Source organism: Pinus tabuliformis, chromosome X (genome assembly GCF_031772625.1).
Source record: "Pinus tabuliformis cultivar Carrire ecotype Pingquan chromosome X, CPIR1, whole genome shotgun sequence".
Classification (NCBI taxonomy): domain Eukaryota; kingdom Viridiplantae; phylum Streptophyta; class Pinopsida; order Pinales; family Pinaceae; genus Pinus; species Pinus tabuliformis.
In genome coordinates this window covers 1419215543-1419232305 of record NC_142308.1, presented here as the reverse complement: position 1 = coordinate 1419232305, position 16763 = coordinate 1419215543, and positions in this window count along the sequence as shown.

Sequence of the window (16763 nt, the reverse complement as noted above, 5' to 3'; positions counted from 1 at the left end):
TATCTCTTAGATCTTGTGTGGAAATGCAATCCTTGATAGTGAGATCCACATAGAGTTGTTGACTAAGGTCTTTGGACAAGCTATGCCTGACTAGTAGGTAGTCCCTCTCCACTAGCTCTTGTAGACAAAGATACACCGCTTGGACTAGATTTAGTTGTTCCATCTAGAACTCTATAAAAGGATTTTTCCTGTAGCCTTAAATGGAAGGATATTTATAGATTTGACTTTAGAGGGGGACATTTCCCTCTATCCTTCATTTCATGGTAGACACTTGGAGCCTCAAGGTTATTTTGCCTTTATTTCATTATAGAGCCTTGTATTCCTTTTTGGCATTGAGATACTTGAGCTTAAATCTTATAGATTCGCTTTGATTTTTACTTCTTTTTTTTCCCCTTGGAAAAAATTGTAATTTTCATTATATTAAGGAAAATTACATATTGTAGATGATGTTCACATATGTTGTATATGAGGCTGAGTGCCTGTCAATAGAAGTATAACAAAAAATATAATCAACTCTCCATGCAAGGAGGCTCTGTCATCTGTAGAGTTCATATAATGTTATCAAAATATACTCTGCTCAGAGAGTATGTCTGTCTGTAGATACAACTAATAAAAGTATAAACATGATAATATTAACATATAACAAAAAAGTGCAAGCTCCTGTTGAGCCTATACTATATGGTCCATAAACGGTCGGTGATAGTACTGGTAGTGAGCTTCCTCCCTCAGCTCCTGGATCATCCATGTATCACGTGGCCTGACTGCTGCCTCCTTGGATAGGATATCGGCAGCTGTGTTGCGTTCCCTGTATATATGACGACAAACAAAGTTGTCAAATAAAGAGATAAGTCTATGGGCCTCATCCAGGATAGGCCTCAGTGTGTATGCATGACAGATTGATGCTCTATTAATCTAATTTCACACTATTTTTGAGTCCCCAAATAGTTGAAGCTTGTTGCATTGTTTTTCTAATGAAAACTAAATGATATGTTTGGCAGTGATGAGCTCTGCATAATTGTTTGTGCCCCCTCCAAGCCCCATTTGAATTTGGAAGTGATGGGAGTCTGACAGATGAAGAATGGCACCCCCCCCCCCGACATCCTTCTTCTTGGGCAGATCCATCAAAGAATTCCCATGGCTGGGTGTGGTCAATGGTTTCTGGGACTATATGCCTAGGAGGAGGGTTTTCATCATCATCAAGAATGTTTTTATAATCTGCCAGGAGTCGAGCAAAGATGGAGGGCCAATGGGGAGCAGTATCCTTAAATATGAGATGGTTTCGAGTGATCCAGATTTCCCAGAAGATGAGGAGGGGAAGGTTTCTAGCCTTAGTCGGGGCTGCAACAGACCACCATGTAGTCCAAGCATCTCTGGCAGTCTAACCCTGCCATGTACACTGAGTAGGGATGTTTGGGAGAATAGATACCCAGAGATCAATAGTGATAGGGCAGGTGAGGAAAAGGTGGTCCACAGATTCTGTGTTATCCTTACATAAGCTGCACCAAAATGGTCCTTGCATTCCTCTCTTGTTCAGATTGTCACCTGTGGGGGTCTTGTTTTTTAATATTGACCACATAAAAACTCTGGTTCTTGGGGGAGCTTTGAGCTTCCACATGCCTTTCCACCATGAATCTATAGGTTGTGGTCTATGGTTGTTGGCTAAATAGAGGTAACCCTCTTTGGGAGAGTATCGTCCATTTTTTGCATCTGCCCATATGATTTTGTCCTCCCCCTCAATTATTCTGATGTGAGTTTCAAATAAGGTCATTGTGTAGTCAATACACTGTTGATGCCATTAATGTGGGATATGCAATCTGTCCGCTAATTTCCAGGCCTGGTGGAGGAAAGTGGATTGGTCCATGTCAGCAATGTGGTGGATGTGAGTAATCCCCGAGTTTTCAAGGTGGAGCTTCAGGTCATCAGGGAGGACGTGGGAATTACCACACCCAATCCATGGGTCCAGTTCGATGTGGACAGATGCACCATCTTGAATTATCCAAGTAAGTCCATCCCGAATGAGAGGTAGTGAATTTAGCACTGCTTTCCATATGATTGAAATTCCAGTTTTATTCCAGCTTGTTTGTCTAAGCTAGTTCATCAGGTTAAGGGGTGCAATGTACTTGGAAGTAGCCACCTTCGTCCAAAGGCTATTGGTCGAGATCAGCTGCCATCCTAGCTTGGCTACCAGAGCAGATGAGAAGTCATCCAATTTTTTAATACCCCAGCCTCCCCATTTCTTTGGGAGAGTAAGCAGGTCCCATTTTTCCCATGCAAAGATCCTCCCAGATTGTTTGCCTTTCCAGAGGAACCTACAACAGAGATTTTGTATTCTAGTGAGGATTCCTCTGGGTATCCAGGCTAGGGACATCCAATACACTGGGGTGGCTTCAAGAACTGCTTTGATAAGGACTAGTCTTCCAGCCCTGGAAAGATACTTATGGTACCAGATATTGAGTCTTCTTTCTAGCTTAGATATAAGCCATGTCCAGTCAGCTATTTTGTATCCATGGGGCTTTAGCCTGTAGCCTAGATACCTTAGTCCATCCTCCAACTGAAGTAGGGCAAAAGGGAACTGGTGGAGAGAAAACTGGACCTCATGAGGGGTGCAAGCAGAAGTAGTGATGGTGGATTTAGAGTTGTTTATGACCATACCAGTTGTAGATTGGAAAAGGAAGATGGTGTTTTGTAGGGTAGTCAGGTCCCCAATGCCACCATTTAGGAATATCAACACATCATCCACAAAGAGTAAATGAGTAATAATACAGCTGTCAGTAATCTTGATACCCATGAGTCTGCCTCTGAGATGCATATCCTTAATAAGTCTACTGAGTCCCTCCATGACCAGCAGAAAAAGCAAAGGGGACAGGGGGCACCCTTGTCTGAGGCCTCTTTCAGAGTGAAAGAAAGGTGAAGCTGCTCCATTTATCAAAACACTAAAGGATATGTTTGTGATGCAACACATGATCCATTTAATAAACTCATATGGGAAGCCAAGATGAGTTAGGAGATATAGCCAGCTTACCCGATCAAAAGCCTTTGAGAGGTCAGCCTTGATGATCATACCTTTGATCTTCTTTGACTGGATAGAGTGCATCACTTCTTGTGCAGTACCAATTGCTTCATGAATCTGACGGTCTTGAAGAAAAGAAAATTGTTCAGGGGAGATGTGGGTGGAGAGGATGGGGCGGAGTCAGTTTTCAATGATTTTTGCAATGATTTTATAAATACAATTGCAAAGGGAGATGGGGTGAAAGTGATCGAAAGAGGTCGAATTTTTTGATTTGGGAATGAGGGTGATGAAGGTGGTATTGATGGCCCCATGCATATGACCTAATGTCCTACAATCTTCTATGACCTTGAGTAGGTCTTCTCCAAGAATTTCAAAGAAAGTTGTGTAAAACTCCACCAACCAGCCATCAAGTCCAGGGCTCTTGTCTTGCTTAAACCATTTCAGAGTGGCCTCAAGTTCCCCTAAAGTGACTTCCCTGTTCAGCTCCATAACATTCTCTTGATCTACAAACCTGGGGAAGAGTTGTGCCACTCTGATGACCTCAGCAAGGGTGGCATTGGGGGGAGCTTGATAGATCTGCTTGAAGTGGGATGTTGCCAATGAGGCTAGTTGTTGGAAGGTATGCACTTCCTCCCCCTGCTCATTTGTCAGTTGCCAAATAGTATTGATAGCCTTGCGCCCATTGGCAAATTTGTGAAAAAAATTGGTGTTGTCATCTCCCTCCATCAGCCAAATTGCTCTGCTTCTTAGTCTCCAAGTTTCTTCTCTATCTTTAAGAATTTTCCCCCTTTTTGATATTAACTCTGAGAGCTTATCCTTTTGCTCTCTGGATATGAAGACCCCTCCTTGCTCGTCCTCCAGAGCAACAATTTCTGATTCGATTTCACTAAGGGTCTGTGCTTCCAGTTCTCTCTTATTGTGTGCCCAAATTTTTGATAGTCTTTTCAGCTCTCTCAAGTTGCTGACAAAACCTTCTGTTATGTTCCCTCTAGCTTCAGGGGGTGGGCCTTCTAGAAGTCCGATACCATCCGAGTATAGGAGGCATCCTTCAACCAGGTGGTGTTGAATTTAAAAGGGGCTCTGGGTTTACTTGTTCCTCCCCTGATGTCAAGAAAAATTAGCAGGTGGTCTGATATCCCACCTGATCCAACCCATTGTCTGAAGATGAGGCCCAACTCCTGTAATCGTTCCTTGATGAGGAAACGATCAAGCCTTCTCACAAGACTATCCTCTCCAATCCTTTTGTTTCTCCATGTAGGAAGGATCTTAGTAGAGGGGATATCAATAAAGCTATGGTTCTCCAGGATATGTTCAAAGAAGGCAGAGAGGGGGTCGACCTGGGCATGATGACCCCAAGACTCCGAGAAACCCATAGAGAAGTTAAGGTCTCCACCTAGGATAATGTTGTCATGTTGCAGGATGTTGGAGGTCAAGAGACGCTCCCAAAACACTTCTCGGTGATGACAAGGCCCATATACATTTAATAGCCTGAAGTCTGTGCCCAGGTCAGATGAGAAGATGTCAACCCCCAGGTGTCCAAAGCTGCCCCAAATGTTGCACAGCTTGATGGAATGAGGATTGTAGCCCAAGGCTATGCCTCCAGAACGACCATTAACATCGAGTGCTTGGAAGGACCACCCAGGAAGCATGGATTCGAGGGTGTGAGTTATGGCATCAGCAAGTCCCAGGGTTTCTTGAAGGAAAACAACATCAATGAGTTCAGACTTAAGTAGTCTTCGCAGGGCTAGTTTTTTCTCAGGGCTAGCCATCCCTCAGCAGTTGAAGGAGAGGATCTTCATGGGGGGGTGAGTCTAGGGTATTTTGAGCTCTAAGTACCCGATCTATAGTGAGTTGACGCCCTGTTACAATCTCCTCCCCTGCCTGTTGCTTGGATTTGGAGAGGGAGGATGGTCGACCTCTAGGAGGCTTCGGAGGGATGGGGGTAGATACCAATCCAATGCCTATGGAGTCTGGGGCCCAAGATCTGGAAAGAGAACGAAGCTGGTATTTGTGGGGAAGAGTTCCATGATCAGAGTCTGAGGATGCAGGTGGAATAGCCTCCGGGAAGGATGGGGGGTATCAGAGAACGTAGGAGGAGGGGGATGCAAAGGGAAAGCAAGGGTAATGGGGGGGGTGATAAAAAACCAGAGCTCTGATGAGACCCCATAGAGACATCCATGCAATCAGATAAATGAGAGAAAATTACTGAGCAGGGTTCAGAGGAGGACATACCCGAAGATAGCGCAGCTTCAACAGCCGCCCTTGACCTAGTTAGAGGAGGAGAGGGTGGCCGAAATGATGCTTTTATGCGCTTCTTCGGGGTCTCCAAGGCCAGGGAATGCTCTACTACTTCAGGGTTGGTGTGCTCTGTTGCTTCATGCGAAGGGTTGTGCCTTGTAGTTGCCTGTGGATTTTTTGTAGGAATTGTCTGCCCTTTGCTCCCATTCCTCGCTTTCCCATTTAGAGGGCAGTCCTTGAAGAGATGACCCACTTTGTGGTAGCGCCTGCACCTAAATGGTACCCCTTCATAATCCAAGATCTGAATTCAAGTGAAATTCCTCCAACACAGAGTCACTTGCTCCTGTAGTCCTTCTCGGATGTCTATATGAACTAGGATCCTTGTGTAGGCCATGATTCCGGAGAGGTATGACTTGTCGAATTCCAGGTAGGTGCCGAGAGAGTTCCCAATGCGTCTAAATATTTCCTCAGACCAGAATTGTAGTAGCAAGCCTGGGAGATGAACCCATAGAGGCCCAGCCCCAAACTGTTCCTTCTCTGGATCAAAAAGGGGGCTCCATCTCCTTAGCAGCACAGGGGCCTACTCTAAATGCCAAAATGATGACAAGACCCAGTTCGTATGCTCGGCCCGAGAAAATCGCAAAGCAAACCAGCCGCGAATGAAGGTTTGTACAAATGGTAACTCGGCCAAGTGTTGTCCCCAAATTTCTGCCACCCATTGTTTTAACCTAGCCGCCGTGTAATTCCTGCCCCGGACTCTGCCCACCAGGACTCGTTCGGCGGTGTCCATGGCTTCTCCCCACTGAATATCTTCCTCCAAGCTGATGATGATGTCCTGTGTCCTTGTTTTAACACACTTCTGTTGCTTTCTAGGGCTCTGTCCCACGTCATTGCTACCCTCCTGAGGTCCACTGTGGGGAGGGTAATTAGGGTTAGGGTTAGAGGGATTTAGATCAGGTCTAGAGGGGAAAGAGTCTGAAAGGGGGGGGAACATTTGTGAAACTTCCCAATAAGGGATAGGATACTTGAGCAGAGGGGGTTAGACCATGAGAGGGAGGTCGAGGGTCACCGAGGGATGCAGTAGAAGGGTAGTGGAATCTAGTAGATGGCTGAAGAGGAGGGCCACGAGAAGAGCAGGCGGCAAGATCAAGGCCAATGCAACAAGCCACGAATTTCAGGGATGTCGGCGACAAAGGAGGCGTAGCGAAAGGCAGCCAAGAAGGAGGAACAACGCGGATGGAGATCACTGAGCAAGAGGGTCCTATAATCACAAGAAGAGGAAAAGAAAAACCCTTCCGAAATTGCATGAGGGGTAGTCCATATGGAGGCACCTTCGAGAGGGTCCTCTGAATAATCCACGAGATCCAGGTCCATGACTTCTCCGGGAGTTAACGCCAGCTACCGCTAAAAACCGAGCTAACCGTCGTTGTAGGAGACCGACTGTTGCGAAGGCAATAGGTATGGGCATGACGCAATCACAGAGAATATGCCCTATGTAGAGAACAGGGAACAGGGGAGAAGGTAACGGCATACAGGTGACGGCACCAGGTGTGGAGGGTGCTATTATAGGTCATGTGGAGTGTAGCACTAGGAACCTGCAGGAAAAAACTAAACCCTAGACCGTGTCGGAGTTTGGTCGTGACCTCAAACATTCCACCTCTCTCGCTTTGATTTTTACTTTTATATGAGTGACCTTCACATTTCCATTATGTATTGTATTGTCACTTACGTAATGGGTAGTCCCATTGACCTACTTTTGGTCATTTGTTGGACATCAAGAAAATTGTATTATATTATCTACAACATTGTATGGATCGATTTAGGGAAAGATCCACAAATCACGTACTAATGCACATTTAAATACACCATCTATCAATGGAAGAAAAAGTCATTTTTTATGTTTCACTTTTGAAGATTTGAAATGTGTTTTTGGAACAAAAATATTTGTGGGGAAGGCATGGATTCTATGAATTACATCGTTCGAGCATTGTCCTCAACATAAAAAGGATACTTTTTCACAATCCCAAGGCAAAGCCTAAACTAAATATTTATTTGATCTCTACAAAACAAAATAGTGCCATAAGTTTCAAAGTAAAACACACTGGAAAATATTTTTAAGTAATCTGAATAACCATGCACAAGAGTGTTTCACCTCTATAAGTATAATTTGTAACACAACCCACATTAAAAAAAAAAAAAAAAAAAACAATTTCAAGTGCTTCTATAGGAATACACTGATGTCTTCAAAGATCCTAATGGAGTTCGACTTACTTATTGGTGAAGCACCATTTTGATTTAATTTGTGGGTTGTTGTTACTAAATATACCTCTTTATCATAGCTCCTTGTTAGAAAATGAAGAAATGATGTGACATATACATGATATCCTAGAGAAGGGATGTGTCAGGTTGAGTTTTTCCCCATGTGGAAGCTTGATCATGCTTGTGCCAAATAAATATGTCTCTTGGTGCATGTGTATTGACTATCATGTCCTTAACAAGATCATAGTGAAGAATAGATTCCCCATTCCTCATATTAATGACCTTCTTTACACTCCTATGGGAAAAAAAATCACCATAATTGAATTTAAGTGTGGACATTTCCAAGTCCATGTTGACCATTGAAATATTTGGAAAAATTATGTTCAAAGTTAACAATGGCTTGTATGAGTGGTTGATTATGCACTTCAACTTCACCAATGCTTTTTCAACGTTCATGTACTTTATTAATGATGCTATGTGACCATTTCCATACAAATTTGTTATGTTTTTTCTTGATGATGGTTAGAATACATGAGAAGAATGTCTCCAACATTTTGCCATGGTTATGAACACCATGTGCAAATGAAAACTCTTTTCAAACCTAGATAAGTGAGAATTTTCCAAGAAGTGCATTTGATACCTTTATTTCATTGTTAGTGACATAAGAGTGCACACATTTCAAAAACATGTTCAAGTTCTCTACAATTGGACTACTCTAACCAATCTAACAGAATTACACCACTTTTTATGATCAGTGAATTTTTATAGAAGATTATTGTTGGGTTTCTCCCATATGAACAACAACCATGAAATCCTCCAAGAACAAAACATGCATGATTTTCTACTCAACAATAGAAACTAGGATTATGAATGAAAGGTAATCAAAAGGATTTGCATCATTTAAATCATTTTTTATTTCAACTTCAAAAAGGAGGTAGAAAATAGGTTTTACCGTAGCTACGTCACAAGTGAGATTTATGCCAAGTTTTAATATAAGTATTTTCTCATCTTAATGGGTTTATAATATATATATGCATATGATATGTCATGATAAATTCTTATTTGTTTGAAATAGGATGTGAGTGATCTATTGTAACGAAAGGCCAAAATGTTCCTGCATATTTCAATTGCTCCTCATTTTAGTGACAATTGTCATGACATCCTCTTGTAACCTTATTTTCCACTCCATTATAGTGAAAGAAACCCAAGTTCAACTTACCTCAATTGTTTGGCTAAAATGCATTCCTTTTCACATTTTCTTTACTTATGTGAGATTTATCCCATGTTAAAAGGGTGAAATTACATAATTGATCAATTTCTCATAATTGTTTTGCCAAAATATTATAATAATGAGATAATAATTATTTCATAATTGGGATAGATCATAAAAAACTCATAATTGTGAAAAAAAATTCTAGAATTTTCCATTCCCAAGGAGATCAACTTGACCCACTTGTGTATGAGTTGGCTAGGGGTCCATTATTGTAGAAGTTTCCTAACTTCTCAAGCCCCTAGGTGGTTATATATATTCTCCTGGAGGATAGAATGAGCCTATATAATCTCACCAAGAGGAAAGGGGGCAAGAGGAGAGTGTCCAACTATAGCGTGAGAGATTTGTTGTATTGGGAGAGGAGACCATACTAGAAGCTGGAGGAAAGGATATTATTTTTGGAAGGTATATTGATGTACTTTCATTTATATGGTTAATAAAAATCTATGTTCCTTCCCCTTATATCTCTTTTACAGTAATTTATGTGTGATTTCTAGATGTTTTGAGTTGACGATCTTCTGCAGAAGATCACTTGTCATCTTTGTTTGGTTGTGTTTGTGTGCAGGCTTTGGATCAGGAGTGGATGAAAGAGATCGCTTGATTGGAGTGCAAGGATTCTAAATCAGGCCCAAAACCCTTCACCAACCTACGAGGAGGCAAGGTACTTTCTCATACTTTATAGCACCATAAATTGTATCAAAATTGCATGCATGGACATCTGGATTGGGGATCGTTATTAGATTGTCTTAGCCATTCTATTTTGTTGTCTAGTAATCTCAACAAGGCATGAGATCGTGGAGCAATAGCTCCTTGCATAATTAAATGAAACATGTCCTTTTTAGGATATTCCTCCATAGCCTTTCTATCATTATATTTATTAATTATTGCTACTTAAGTGTAAACCATAAAATTCATGGTTTGTTGTATTGTCTATTTTATGGTGCACATCTTGTTATGGCTCAATGTTCTCATATTTGATTGTAATTTAGCCTATTATTATTTGACTATAACTCGAGTGTTTTAGTAGTTCTTAGTGAAATACATGGCTGACAGATGAAGCCTAAGATTGCTCTAATTCTTTGAGCTTAGTGTTAAGTCCTTTGTCCCAAACTCATTTTATAGATAGATGAGTTGAATAAATTTTCATAGTTATATGGATCTTCAAGTTAGCATGCCATGCAAGGTGTTGATCAAATTGTGGTATTTTGAATTCCTAAATATTTCCCCCCCTTCATTTCCATTTTTAATAAAGGAAACTTTTAGCAATATACTATATATAGCATTATGAGTTGGCCCTTGAAATTCATACTTTAATTCTTCTTGTATAAGTTAACGGGTGTAACAAAAGTTATGAATGAAATATTAATTGCTTTGAATCTTGTTCTCTCCCAACATTAACTAAAACATTTTCAAACAATTATGAAGCTATGTTATTTGTCTTGGATGTGATAAGAGAGACAACATCTTGAGGCTTGCTAGTGGATATCAATCTAGGAATACCTACTGCAACAAATGCATATATAATGACATGAGAGTATAAAAATGGAGAATTTAAAAGTACTCTATGTTAATGACCAAAAGTGGTAATGTATCTTCTATGCATCCTTTAAATCATGTAGGAAGTGTCTAAACTATCCCTAGGAAGAATTTAAAGAATTTAAACTATCATGTAGGAAGTGTCTAAACTATCATCAAACAACTATCATCGTATTTTTTACTTTTTGACGCCCTATCATCGTACAACTCTCGTCAAATTTTGGAAATATCATCGCCTCTCTATTGCCCTATCATCAGACAACTCTTGTCAGTTTTTATTTGATATTGTCGAATCTTCAACGCGGTATCATCAGAAAACTCTCGTCGAATTTTGTAATTATCTTATGATTCTGTAACACGATATCGTCGGGAAATACATAAACTATCTTAATTTGTTTCATTGCATTAAATTACAAGCTCTTATCATATTTCCAACGATTCTCCATCGCATTACATTATAGATACTGAAAAATCCTCTGTTGAGATCATATGTTTGATTCGTCCCCTTTCCATCAGTTATTGGATGAGGGATGTATGCCGATATTTGACTACTTTTTTCTATCAGATTGTTCGAATTAGTTTCACTGATGATCTTGGGAAACAATGTTCATCAGAGTGATGACACAATTCCATCCAGTAACCGACGAAAGGCCGTCAGATTTTAGTGCACTATGTAATAGTGGAATCAACAAATCTGAATCAACAAATCTAGCAAATGGAGAAAATTGAACATTAATTCAGAATAGACAAGAAACTTCCCAATTTCCCCCATAGCTTCCTCTCAATCATCAAGATCTATGTAGGACTCTTGTTTCTTAATCTTTTGGAAATAATTAAAATAAAATTAATATTAAATCAAATAGATTTTATCAATATATTCATGATAGCCACTTACAACAATATGATTGTAGAGTTGAGGCTTCTGTGATCCATAACAAGTTTATGATAGATTTTTTGATGATAGATTTTTTGGCGAAAATCACATGAGAAACCATTTGTCGACGCGTTTCGAACCAACTAGTGTGGTTCATCGTCAGGACAAGTTCAACATGTCCTGACGATGAACCACACTGGTTGATTCGAAACGCGTCGACAAATGGTTTCTCATGTGATTTTCGCCGAAAAATCTATCATAAACAATATGATTCTTAATTAGAATTTAAAAATTTTGGGTTTAAAAAGTGATGTTACAATCCCCTCCTCTTAAAGGAGTATTGGTGTCCCAAATTGCCCTATTTTATACCCCATTTCCAAAAATATCAACCTCTGTTTTACTTCAATAAAGACTCTTATTTCCTGCATTAGTCCAAGATAGTTACCCATTCCTGTACTTGCTCATATTTTACATTAAGATTTATTACAGCGCTATATTAATCATTTTATATGGATGTCATGCATATTTACATACCTCTTGTAACTCATGTTAATTTCCTGCAGTAATTGTGGAACTTAGTATTAATTATGAATGAGTATGACTAGTGCAGGTAGATCCCTGCACCACCATGAAGACTGCCCGAGATTGCCGAGAAGCCAAATCTTCCATGAAGACGGGTCTCGATCCTTGACTCCGTGTTTAGCTGCTGATGAACTGAAGAAGGATAACGGGTGGTGTGCAATCAGGGATTGTTTTCCAAAGTTAGGTTACGGCCAAGCGAAATACATGTGCATTATAACTGCTAGCCGAGTTTGTAATTTTGGTTTCTAAGTATGTTCAACCGAAAGGCTTGAATAAGAAATGTCTGTAATTAGTGAAAATGGCTAGGGTAGTAAGGATGTATAAGATATAGATCATAGGTAAGATTAGCTAGCGAACCATCGATTGTAATTTCATTTTTATGTAATCCGGTTATCGCCTCAGCTTTGGGGCTAGACTACTCTGTTATGTATATTTTTCGAATCGAGTAACATAAGAGAGCTGCCATGATTTGCCTACACAACGTGTAATTTATCTTTGATGTATATTTGAAGTGATGAGCTTTTTCGTTCCTTGGAAGGGGAACGAGCTGTTTGGCTAGGGCCCAGCCAACCTAGCTCATTTACCCCTTTCACTTTCATTAATTAGAAAGACAGTGTGAATATTTCTTTTGCAGTTGTGTGATGTTATAGTTTTAATAGTTATTTCTCAAGTTCTGATTTAAATATCTTTTGTAGCTAAAGTGTGAAATGGATCCGTGGTTTGAGAGTTAGCTGTGTTTACTTTGTTTATGAAAATTTCTTTCTCACATTTCCTTTACTCTCAATCTTTGTCTTAATTCGTTTTCGATCGGATCGTGTAGGGAACTCTTTCCTACACCAGTGCACACATTTGCCTACACTTTGGTTTAGTCATTCGTTTTGTAGCAAACATTGAATCACTTACCTGCATATTATTTCCAGTTATTTTGCAAGTGAATGAATCAGTAACTTAGTAACTGTCTCTAGAATTAAAAGTATATCTTTAAGAGATCTGGAAGCAATTGTTGAAATTATCATGAACATGTTATACTTGCAAAGAACATAAGCATTTTGAGTGGATTACCAAAGTTAATTAACACATGCAAAACACTTAGACTATTGTTTGATTCCTTTGAATTGCTTTTATTTCATGAAGTTTATTTCCTTTGCAAGGTTTAATGAATTAAATCATCTTTCCTTTTCACAAAGAATTTACTTCAAAATTTCATTTACAGTTGCAATTCTTTTTCAATACATGTTTCAGTCCTTTTGAAAGTAATTTGGAAACTAGGTGAAGGAAACTCTACCTCAGTGCAAGAGTGGGTCTCTTGTCACAGAAATAGAGTACTCTAAGCCCTGAGGCTTAGAGCACCTTCGCTAAAACATAAGTCTTCAGTAAGGAAGGTCAAATATACTTTTACACAAAGATATTATACCTACACTAGTGCAAGAAGATTGCAACAGTGCAAGGACAGGTTGTGGGTGTGGAAGAAAGATTAGGAGGAAGACAGAACTCTACAAGGGCCCACTTATTAGACTGTTAGCCATCCATCTGAAGATGAATATAGCATTTCATTACAACATTTAAGATTGTTTATGTTGTGTGGAATTTCTTTACTTGATTTGCTTGCAAATTGTCTTTTACATTCCAGCACTAGAGTTGCTTTGGTGTCAATTGCATTTCCGATTGTTTTATGCCTGATTCTGCAAAGCATTTCCTTTAAGAAGTACGATTAGGAATAGGAAAATTTCATACCATTTCTGGCATTGCCTGTGCTTTGTCTCTAATTTTACAAAACCCTCGGGTTGACAATTAAGTGTTGAGGAATTTTCTCAAGCACAATTCTTGCACCCAACATTTTGGTGTCGTTGTCGAGGAGGCGATTTGAATTGGTAAGAATTTTCCATTTTTTGCAATAGGGGTAAGTCTGCTATTAATTTTTCTTGCAGTGTCCTTCTATTGTTTGAAGGAATTTATAGGTGCCAATTTATTTTTTTGAAAATCGCAGTTTTTATTTGAATTTCATTTTTCATTTTTTGAAATGAATGCTTAAAAGAGGTAAGGGTCCGAAGCCCACTATGGGCCAAAGAAATACTGACAAATATAGAACCAAAACTCATATTGGGCCTTCTTTTGCAGGTAGAAAGTTCAAACAAACTCAGACTCGTCATGCAGGAACAGTCCACCTAGGCCCTGGTAGTAGTGGTTCAGGTGTGACACAGCCCATAAAGGTGAATAAGGGGACTGTTGGAATCCATATTCAGCCTTCTCAACCTGTTGAGAGTGGTTCATGTGGAAGAACAACAATGGAAGATATGTAAGACCAGGCAGAAGGCAGCGGTGAAAATCAACTAAATGACGAACAATCCACTTTCGGATTCTTGATTGTGGATCTTGATACACAAGTACAAATGAAAAATATTTCACCATCATATCTTCCTCATTTTTTGGTAAGGTACATGAAGACCCAGAGTCTTTCTTATTCGAGTTTGATATTTTGTGTAGAAGTTATGATTATTCATCTAATACCCAAAAGTTAAAGTTATTTCCTGCCACTCTCAAGGACACAACACTCTGTTGGTTCATGGGACTAGGAGGAAACACTATATCTTCTTGGGAGCTAATGAAGAGTGTTCTTGTCAAAATATCAGGAATATTGTAAAACTAGAGATATTCAAGATGAAATCTTTATGACTATGCAAAATGATGATGAGACTTTAGAGGGCTACTTGGAGAGATTCATGTATATCCTTCAAAGGTCAAAGCACAAATTTGATCCAAGTACCATTAGAACCTTGTTCTTACGTGGGCTCACTGATGATGCTAGAAATAATTTGAATCTGTTAGGACAAGGGGATATTGATCAAAAGACTTTTGATCAGATCTGTAACTTGTGCAGGAAATTCTCAAGGAACCAATATAGAACCAGTAAAGGAATTCGGAATAAAAACAGAAAACTTGAATCTATTGATGCTATGATTATTGGATTATAAAACAAAATGGACAATATGAAAATTGAAATAATGAATATTGTTAGTAAACAAATAGACTCTTTGAAGTTTCAGTAGAAACTTGTAGAAGAGCAAGAGATATTGTCTATTTTCTGTCCTAAATGTAGAAGAAAGCATCCTTTAAGAGAATATCCTCTAGATATTAAAGAAACTAATAAATGTGCAATTTGTGCAGATAACCATGCTACAGATAAATGTCCCTTTATACTTGGGCTTAAACTTGTACTTGAAGGGGCACAACCTCAAGTTGAATCATTGTATGTTATGGGAGCACAAATAAATTGGCCTCAGGTAAGTGCAGGTATGGTTCCTGAACCTCCACCACAATTTTTCGGTTATAATGCACACTCATATTCCTATCCTAACACTGGTCACTCTCATCATTGGCAGCATGGGAATCAATATCAGTATGGACAACCTCCCAATCTTGGCAACAAGGATGGAGAGGGCCAAACCATTCACAACATTCACATCATTCCTATCCTGCACCTATGCAATCATACCCTCCTACATATGCACCTTACCCAATGCTTCAACCATCATTACCTCAGCTGAGTCAACCTATGCCACCACTATATTTACCTCCATCATTTTGACCTTCTCAGTTGCCTACTCAACCTTTACCCAACACCAATAATAAAGCGGTACAAATGATCCTTTCTATGACCCTGCTTTCTTCATCCAGATTTCAGACTATGCCAGTTGGAGTTAATGATCTTCAATTGAGATCAGGGAAGGTAGTTACCTCATAAACTCAAAAGTAGCCCATGGTCATTATCAATGAGAAAGGAGAGGAGGAAACTCCTGACCATTCTGAAAAAGATGACATCATCTAGCTTATCCCTGTACATTCTAAGCCCTTGTCAGCTTCTTCCAACTAACCTCCCTACCCAAAGAGGTTAGTTGTGGAGAAGAAAGACCCCATTCCTGAGTCTAGCCTGGTTTCTGAGCTTAGGAGCCTTTTCATAAGGGTACCTTTGCTCCAAGCTATCAAATAGATCCCCATCTATACAAAAATAATTAGGGAACTCTGTCTCAAGAAGCGAGGAAGGAGAAGATTGGAACCCCAAACCATTCAATTTGTTGGTAGAGTAGTAGAGTTAATGACGGGGTCTATGCACATGGAAAAGTATACCGACCCCAGAAAGCTTGTTGTCTCTATTCATATAGGTGATCTCCTTGTCTCCAATGTACTTATAGACCTAGGGGCAACCATTAATGTTATGACCAAGCAAACCATGGATCAACTTGGATTGGTCCATATTCTTCCTACTCCTATTGTGCTTGAATTGGAAGATCGACCTAAAATCAAGCCGAAAGGGGTGTTGGATGATGTGGTCGTTCCCCTAGATTCTTGGGAATATCCCGCATATTTCATTGTGCTTTAGCCAAAGAACCCTGTGGGAGGGCATCCCTTGATCTTGTGATGACCATGACTTGCTACGGCGGATGCTTATATCAAATTTCGTTCTGGTGATATGTATATTTCCCATGGAGATTCCAAAAAGAAAGTCACCTTAGATCCACCCACTAGATCCATTTAGGAGCTCCGAGACACTTTATGGTTAGACTACTCTAGTGATGAGGAGACTCAACTTATTTCCTTGATACATCAAAATGTGGATTCCTCACAGGAGGGTGAGATTCAAGACTTCCTGAACAATCTAGAAACCATGTCTAATTTCGAGTCATTAAGTTAGATTTTTAGTCTAGATTTTCAGAAAGGATATGACTCTCTACCTCCATCATCACCATCTCTAGCGACACCCTTGTGTACTCTTGAGCCTGATACTACTCTTGTTGATATTAGTCCAAGTAAATCCTTATATATCAGTTCAGACTTGGATCCTTCTCAAGAAGAGCGGCTTGTGAATTTGTTGCGAAACCATCTTGATGCCTTTTCATGGGGTTATGAAGATATGAAAGGCATCCCTACTAAAACTTGTACACGCCATATTTATATTCAAGATGGAGCCCGACCTATCTGACAACCCCAAAGGCAAA